We start from the raw sequence: 8,463 nt of genomic DNA on the forward strand, positions 1-8,463 counted from the left end.
CAAAATAGAATGAAACATGACCTAGCTCTGTGACATACTTATCACTGTTGTCATGTTTGAGCCATGGTTTTAGTCACTGTCAATCCATTTCCTTGGGGATCTTCTTTATGACCCTCTACTTTGCCAGGCATGATGTCCTTTCCCAGGAACTTGTACTCACTGATAACCTGGCCAGAGTACCTGAGGCAAAGTCTCACCATCCTCTCTTCTAATGGTGATTCTGATTGTACTTTAAGACATACTTGTTTTTTTTTTTTCTTCTGTGGCAGTCCATGGTGTTTTTCTATATACTTCACCAACCCCATAATTCAAATGCATCAGTCTTTCTCGGATTTTCCTTATTCATGTTCAGCTTTTACATGCAGATGAGGCCAATAAAAATACCATGGCTGTGCCAACCTATCTTAGTTTTAAAAGTGACATATTTGTTCTTTTTCACTTGTGCAGTAGCTTTGTTCAATGTGATATGCATTTATTTTTTTAAGTATTTTAAATTTTAAATATGTTAAGTATTGTGAACTGGATGTAAGTTTACAGAGCAGGTCATCCTCAGTTTTACATTGAACAAATCATACACACTTTATTTAATTTCACTGTTTTATAACATTACTTTATCTCCCTTCTCCCCTGTGGTTCTTGTTTTCAATTCTCTTCTTTTTTATCCGTTCTCAATTTTTTCCTTGGATATGTGCTGCCCACCTGATCTCAAATGGATGATCATTCTATGGTGTGTGTAGATCACTATCACTATCACCTATCTATTGATTGGCTGAAAATGTTTCCACCAGGATTATTTAAGTTCCTGATTTGAATATGTGACTAAAGGTCATAGTCTTGGGGTTCCATCAATTTCTATACAAGTGTACCTGGTCCTATCTATCTATCTATCTATCTATCTATCTATCTATCTATCTATCTATCTTTATGATTTTGAGTTTTGTTTCTCAATTTCTCCACTCTATCAAGGACCTTTAATGTGATTCCTTTCAGAGCAGTTGGTAGTGGTTGTCTGGCTTCAGCTATTTATTTTAGTCTCAGGGTCCTGAAGGGTAATATTCCCTGGTGCATTAGTCCGTGATTAATGCTATCCTAATGTCGTAAGTTAACACACTCTTACTTTCTCCTCACAGGGAGAGTCCTCTAGTTGCACTTTCGATGGCTTCTCACAGCTTCTAAGACAATTTATCAGATAATATCCAGCTTCATTTCTTTTACCAATGCCATGTTTTTAAAATTAGGATCCTTTCTATTTGTTTTCAACATTCACATTCCAATTAGCAGTAATTATCAATGCATCTTGATTGCATGTTTGGTCAACTTTAGACTGAAGAAGCTAGTTGCTGTTGCCAAGTATTGAGTCAGTTCTGACTCATAGACACCCTGTGTAGTGTTTCTGATGAGCGTCTGGTGGGTTTGATCAAATGACCTTGCATTTAACTTTCCAGTGCTATACAATCACTCCAAAGTTTGTAGAATTCTTCAATTCCATCATCACTGACTTTAGTGGTCTGTGCATAATTTGAATGCAAGTGGCATCAACAGGTCAATCTTGTAGTTGGTTGGATATTATCCTATCAGAGAGACAGCATTGCACTTCAAGGCACATCTTGAAATGTTCTTTTTGATGATGATTGTGACATCAGTCCTCTTCAGTTTGTTATTAATGGCATAGTCAATCATACGATTGTCTGATTCAAAATCCAATGAAGCTTACTAAGGCCTAGTAAACCCACCTTTATGTTTTCCATGTCATTCAGCTGCCAGTAGATTCACACTTCATACAGTCCAAGTTTGAGTTATTAATGAAGGTTTGCAGTGGTTTCTTCTCATTTTAAGTTGTGCCACATCAACAAAGGAAGGTCCTGAAAATGTAACTGCATCCATGTCATTAACATTATCTCTATATTGAGGAAGCCAGACTGAAGTTGTATTTTGAGTGCTTTCCAACCCGAGGACACCTCCTCAGGCATTCTATCTGAGTTTGTTCCACTGTAATTCATAAGGTTTTCAGTGACTAATCATTTGGGAGTGGTCTGACTCTCATTCTTCCTACTCTTAAGAGTGGGAGCTCCATTGAAACCTGTCCACCATGGTGATCCTTCAGGCATTTAATATATGGGTGGAATTGCATCCAGCATCACAGCAACATACAAGTTACCACAGTATCAAAAATCACAGTGGAGTGGTGGTACCTTTACACTCATCTTTATTAATTTGACTTCTGGTGACTGTAGTGTTTCTTTGCTTCTCTTTTTCTAATTTCTGGAGAAGATGAGTTAAGCTGTTAATTTTGGTTCTTTCTTCTTTATTGGTATGTGTGTTTATCACTCTCTGACCACTGCTTTTTCTGGGTCTTAAAAGCTTTGATATATTGTGTTTTCATTCTTGTTGGATTCGTGGAATTTTTGAATTTCATTTTAATTAAATTTCTTCTTTAACCCACTACTTTTAAAGCAGGGAGTTATTTAATTCCCATGTGTTGCTGTTTTTTTGTTTTTTTTTTAAATCCTTCTATTGTTAATTTCTAATTTTGAAGTACTGTGATCTGAGAAGATCCTTTGAGATATTTAGATGTTTTAAATTCATTGACTCTTGCTTTGTTTCTTAACATACATTTTATTCTGGAGAAATTTCCTTGTGCACTAGAAAATAATATAAATTGTGCTGTTGTTGGGTGGTGTGCTTTATATATATAAATATCAGTTTAAGTTGGTAGATTAAATAATTTAGTTCATCTGTATCTTTGTGGAGGTTCTTTTGAGTTCTTTTGTCTTTCAATGAGAGTAGTGCATTAAAACTTTATACTATTATTGTATGGGTTGCACACCAATGTAAAGAAAACAAAAATTTTCACAACTGGATCAATAAATAGCATCATGATCAGTGGAAAAGTTTCAAATTGTCAATGACTTCATTTTGCTCTGATCAACCATTAACTCTCCCAGAAGCAGTGGTCAATAAATCAAACAGTGTATAGCATTAAGAAAATTGCTGCACAAGATCTGGTCATAGTTTTGAAAACAAAGATGTCAATTTGAGGACTAAGGTGTACCTGACTTAAGCTATGGTATTTCCCATAGCCTCATATGCATGTGAAAACTACACAATGAATAAGAAAGACATTAGAAGAATTAATGCATTTGAATTATGGTGCTGGAGAAGAATATTAGATGTGTCATGGATTGCAAAAGAACAAGCCAATCTGTGTTGGAAGAATTACAGCCAAATGCTCCTTAGAAGTTATGCTGGGCAGATTTCATCTCTCATAGTTCATGCATATTATCAAGAGGCACCTGTCCCTAGAGAAGGACATAATGCTTGGTAAAGTGGTAAGTCAGCAAAAAGAGGAAGACCCCCAATGAGACAGATTGTCATAGTGGCAGCAGAAATGGGCTTAAGTATAGCAATGATTGTGAGGTTGGCCCAAGACATGGCAGTGTTTTTTTCTTGTGCATAACATCACTATGAGTTGGGCCCCATTCGATGGCACCTAACAACAGCAACAATAACAACTATTATTATGTTGTTGTTGTTAGGAGTCATCAAGTCAGTACTGACTCATAGCAACCTTATGCACAGCAGAACAAAACACTGCTGGATCCTGGGCCAACCTCACTATTGTTAGAGTTGTCTATTTCATTCTGCAATTCTGTTAGACTTTGATTTATGTATTTTGAGACTCTTTCATTGGGTTGTAGTTAGGTGTTGTCCATTCCAAGTATTGTGACTGTGAATTGAGTTTCCAAGATTTAGTTCTCTGAGGGAGCAGAAAGCCTCCTCTTTTTCCTGCAGAGCAGTTGGCAGGCTCAAACTAAGGACCTTGTGGTTCACAGTCAGTGTTTATCTTATGGAGCTACTGCATTCCCTTTCATTTCCCTAGCACAGGTTTTTGTTATAGTTATGTCCTCTTGTATAATTGATTACTTAATCATGATATAATGTCCTTCTTTGTCCCTTATGCTGGTTTTTGTATTAAAATTTATTTGTATCAGAAATTAATTTTGCCACTCTGTTCTTTTTGATTGCCATTAGCTTGATATATTTTTTCATCCTTTGATCTTCAGTCTATTTTTGTCTTTGTGCGTATGATGTGTCTTTGTGTCTTTTCTAGACAGCTTGTTGTTATTAATGTTAAGTGCCATTGAGTTGATTCTGACTCATAGCAGCCATGTAAAGTGTTTCTGAGATGCAGCTGGTGAGTTTGAACCACAGATGTTGTAGTTAAGTGCTTATCCTTCAGTACCACAAAAGTATTCTAGACAGCTTATTGTTGTTGTTAGTTAATAGGTGCCATCGGATTGGTATTGACTTAAAGCGACCTTATATACGACAGATTCAAACACAGCCCTATCTTATGCTAACCTCACACTCCTTGTTAAGCTTGAGCCCATTGTTGTTGCTACTGTGCCAAACCATCTTGTTGGGGGTCTTCCTCTTTTTCAAAGATGCTCCACTTTACCAAGCATGATGTCCTTCTCTAGGGATTGATCCATCCTGATAATATGTCCGTAGTATGACACATGAAGTCAGGCCATCCTGGCTTCTAAGGAGCATTCTGGCTTTACTTCTTCCAACACAAATTTGTTTGTTCTTTTGGCGATCCATGATACTTTTAATATTTCCATGATACTTTTAATATTTTCCTCCAGTATCATTACTCAAGTATATCAATTCTTCTACAGTCTTCTTTATTCATTGCTCAACTTCCACAAGAGGTTGTTGAAAATACTGTGATTTGGGTCAGGCGCACCTTAGTCCTCAAACTGACATCTTTGCTCTTCAAAACTATAAAGAGGTCTTGTGCAGCAGATTTGCCTAATGCAATACATCATTTGATTTCTTGACTGTTGCTTCCATGAGCATTGATGGTTGATCAAAACAAAATGAAGTCTTTGGCAATTTCAATATTTTCTCCACTTAAGTGGATGTGATTTATTTGTTTAGTTGTGAAGATGAATCTTTCTCCATCCATGATACCATGTTCTTCTTCATATAATCTAACTTTTTGAGTTATTTACTCAACATACAGATTTAATAAGTATGGCGAAAAAACACAATCCTGGTGGACACCTTTCTCAGTGTTGAACCATTCCATTTTCCCTTACTGTGTTTGAACAACTGCCTTTGGTTCTATGTACACATGAACATGTTCTATGTTCCTCAGAAGCACAATTAAATGTTCCAGAATACTCATTCTCCCCAATGTTGTCCATAGCTTATCATGATACACGCAATCAAAAGCCTTTGCATAGTTAATAAAGCATAGGTAAATATCTTTCTTATATTCTCTGCTTTCATCCAAGTTCCAACTGAAGTTAGCAGTGATATCCTTCATTCTGTGTCCTTGTCTAAACTCATCTTCAACCATTGGCAGTTCCCTGTCAATGTTCTGTTGCTGCAGGCATTTTTTGAATTATAGTTAGTAAAATTTTACTTGCAAACAAATACTAATGATATTGTCCAATGATTTCTGCATTCTGTTTGGTCACATCTCTTGGAATGGGCACAAATATGGATCTCTTCCAATCAGTTTATTAATGGATCCTATTTCCTTATGTTATGCATTCTGTTATTTTCTGTCTCTTGACTGTTGCACTTAATCCATTTACATTCAGTGTAATTATCAGTAGATATGAATTGATTTTTGTTATTTTGAGGTTAGCAAGGTCAGTAGTTCAAAACTACTAGCCATTCTGCAGGAGAAAGATGAGGCTTTCTGCTCCCATAAAGATTTACATTCTCGGAAACCCTATGCAGGGTCTCTGTGAGTTGATATTGACTCCACAGCCCACTACCACCACCACCAAGCTGCAGGATGCATACTTGACATTACTCACAGAAACCTCACCCGAAAGCAGGGACTGGGTGGGAAGAGACTTTTAAAAGATGAGCACACTACCAGCCTGCAGACTTCAGACAACCTTCTAGTTAAATATCAGCCCTCAGGTTAAAGGTCAGTGTAGGGCAGTTTGGCCTTTGGGGGAATCAGGGCCAATGGGAGAAGCAGCGGCAGGGTGGGACTGTGGTGCTCTACATCTCATTCAAGTTAAGCAGAGTCTGGTTAGATAAAGGAGTTGAGCTCCTCTTTATCTTCCTCATCATAATTGTCTTTTTTAGCTTGGCTACTGATCTCTCGGAAAACTCCTCAGTGATTCCTGCCTCCTTGAGTGATATACTGATATAGTAAGAATCTCTATTGCTTCATCATATTTGTCTTCTTTTTGAGAATACTTTTCTTCAACAGCACTCAGCCACTTCTGGTACTGGTCCATTAGTCTGATCTGCTCATCCATCTCTAGACAATGGGATGCTGCCAGCTCAGCTCACTCCTCTGTGTTCTAAGTCCCCTTCAATAATCACCAAGTTATGAGCCACTTCCTTATACTTCCAATCTGCCTTTTCTGCAGTATGCTAAGGTTCCTTGAGCTGTATTTCCTGGAGTTCCATCTTTTCTTCATCTTTTAAGGCCCAGTTTTCAATAACCTTCATAGCTCTCTTGCTCTCATCAGTAGATTTCTTTGCCTCCTCCAGCTTTTACAGGGCAGTGGCACTTGCTCCTGAACACGGCCTAACTCCTCTTCAACCAACTGAATCCGATGGTTTAAGGATGCCATCTCAGCCTTAGCTTGTTCATAGGCATGCCTTTCTCCCTTCACTTCATTTTGGAAGCGTCCTTCTCTCTCCTAGGCATCATAAACCTGCTGCTGCAGAACCTGGATCTTACACTAAACCACCTCAATGGTAGTGATCCCCGCCAAATTGCCCACCCAATTTTTGCTCACACTCCAGTTCCTGCCAACTCTGCTCAACAGCAGCCATTGCTCACTATTAATTGCTATTATTTTAATGATTACTTGGTGTGGTGTTGCGAGTTAACGCATTGGACTGTAAAGTCATTTTGAACCACAAGGTTGGAAGTTCAAGCTCACCAGTTGCTCTTTGGAAACCCTATACAGGGTCGCTATGCATCAGAACTGACTCAAGGGTATTTAACAACAAGTCTTTATAATTTTTCTCTATTTTAATTTGAGCAAAATGTTTGTTGTCTTTGAGGCTACCCTATAATAATTTATGTTATTCCCCAATTGTAAACAGTCTATTATATTTGACATTTACTTGACTTCCTCACTATTTGGAAGTTCTGTAATCACACTATTCCCTCATTTTACTTTACATTTGTCTTCATTACAAATTGATATAGTTGATTTCTGTCTTGGAAGTTTGTTTTACTTTGGATGTTTCTATATCTGGGCTAACTTCTGAGTGGTATTGTCATAAATGTTTATCTCAGTTTATTGCCTGCTACTATGTCCAAAGAACTCCCTTTCATATTTTTGTCAAGTTGATCTAATTTTTACAGATTTCTTTAATATTTTGTTTATATGGAAATGCCCTAATTTCACCATCGTATTTGAAGGACAGTTTTGCTGGGCATATGCTTCTTGGCAGGTGACTTTTTTTTCTGAGTTTTATGTATGTATTCTCATTGTCTTCTTGTCTGCAAGGTGTCTGCTGAAAATTAGAGCTTAGCTTTACTGATTTTCCTTTGTAGGTAACTTTTTATTTTTCCTTTGTTGCTGTAAGGCATTTTTCCCTGTCTTTGGTTTTGGAAAATGTAAGATTGAGAAAGAGTAGGAAGAAGGAGAGGAAAACTATTTTTTGATACCTACCCCCTGAAAATATTTTGAATAGCAGCTGAACATTGTTAGATCTAGTGCCTGAAGATGAGTTCCTCAGGTTGGAGGGAACTTAAAGTATAACTGAGGAGTAGAATTAATCACAATGACATTAATTGAGAAAAGCCTCTGGACCTTCATTTGTAGACTAGGCACAACTGCAATTGAGAAGAAGAAGCTGCAAATATTATTATTAATCAAAACATGAAATATACTAAGTATGAATCTAGCAAAATTGGAAATTGTAAAAATTTAAATTGAATACATAAGTATCAGTGCTGCTGCAGGTTAATGCACTGGGCTGCAAGGTCGGTTTGAGCCACAAGGTTGGTGGTTCAAGTTCACCAGCCACTCTTCAGAAGCCGCTATTAACTGGAACCAACTAGATGGCACTTAACAGCAACAACGCATTAGAGAGGTTAAATGAATTGATAGTAACCATTTTGAATCAATCATATCATTTACTATGCCAGTTATGACCCACTGAAGAGGAATAGCATTGCATTCATCATTAAAAAGAACATGTCAAGATCTATCTTGAAGTGCAATATTTCTTTGATAGGATATTATCCACATACCTACAAGGAAAAACAGTTAATAAAATTATTACTCAGATTGCACATGAAACACCAAAGTCATTGATTACAAAATTAAAGAACTCTACCAACTTCTTCATAATTGATCAAACATACAATCAAAATATATTGATAATGACAAGTGATTATAATGGAAAAGTTGTAAACAAAGAGGAAAATATGATGTTGGTGATAGAAATGATGCTGGAGAT

At 37.0% G+C, this 8,463-nt stretch overlaps 1 pseudogene; it reads right to left on the reverse strand.

The window, feature by feature from the left end:
* Positions 1-6,030: 6,030 nt before the first annotated feature.
* Positions 6,031-8,463, reverse strand: part of LOC102841723 — a 12,153-nt pseudogene continuing 9,720 nt past the window's right edge.

The sequence above is a fragment of the Chrysochloris asiatica genome, unplaced genomic scaffold (assembly GCF_000296735.1).
Source record: "Chrysochloris asiatica unplaced genomic scaffold, ChrAsi1.0 scaffold00632, whole genome shotgun sequence".
In the NCBI taxonomy this organism is placed as follows: Eukaryota; Metazoa; Chordata; class Mammalia; order Afrosoricida; family Chrysochloridae; genus Chrysochloris; species Chrysochloris asiatica.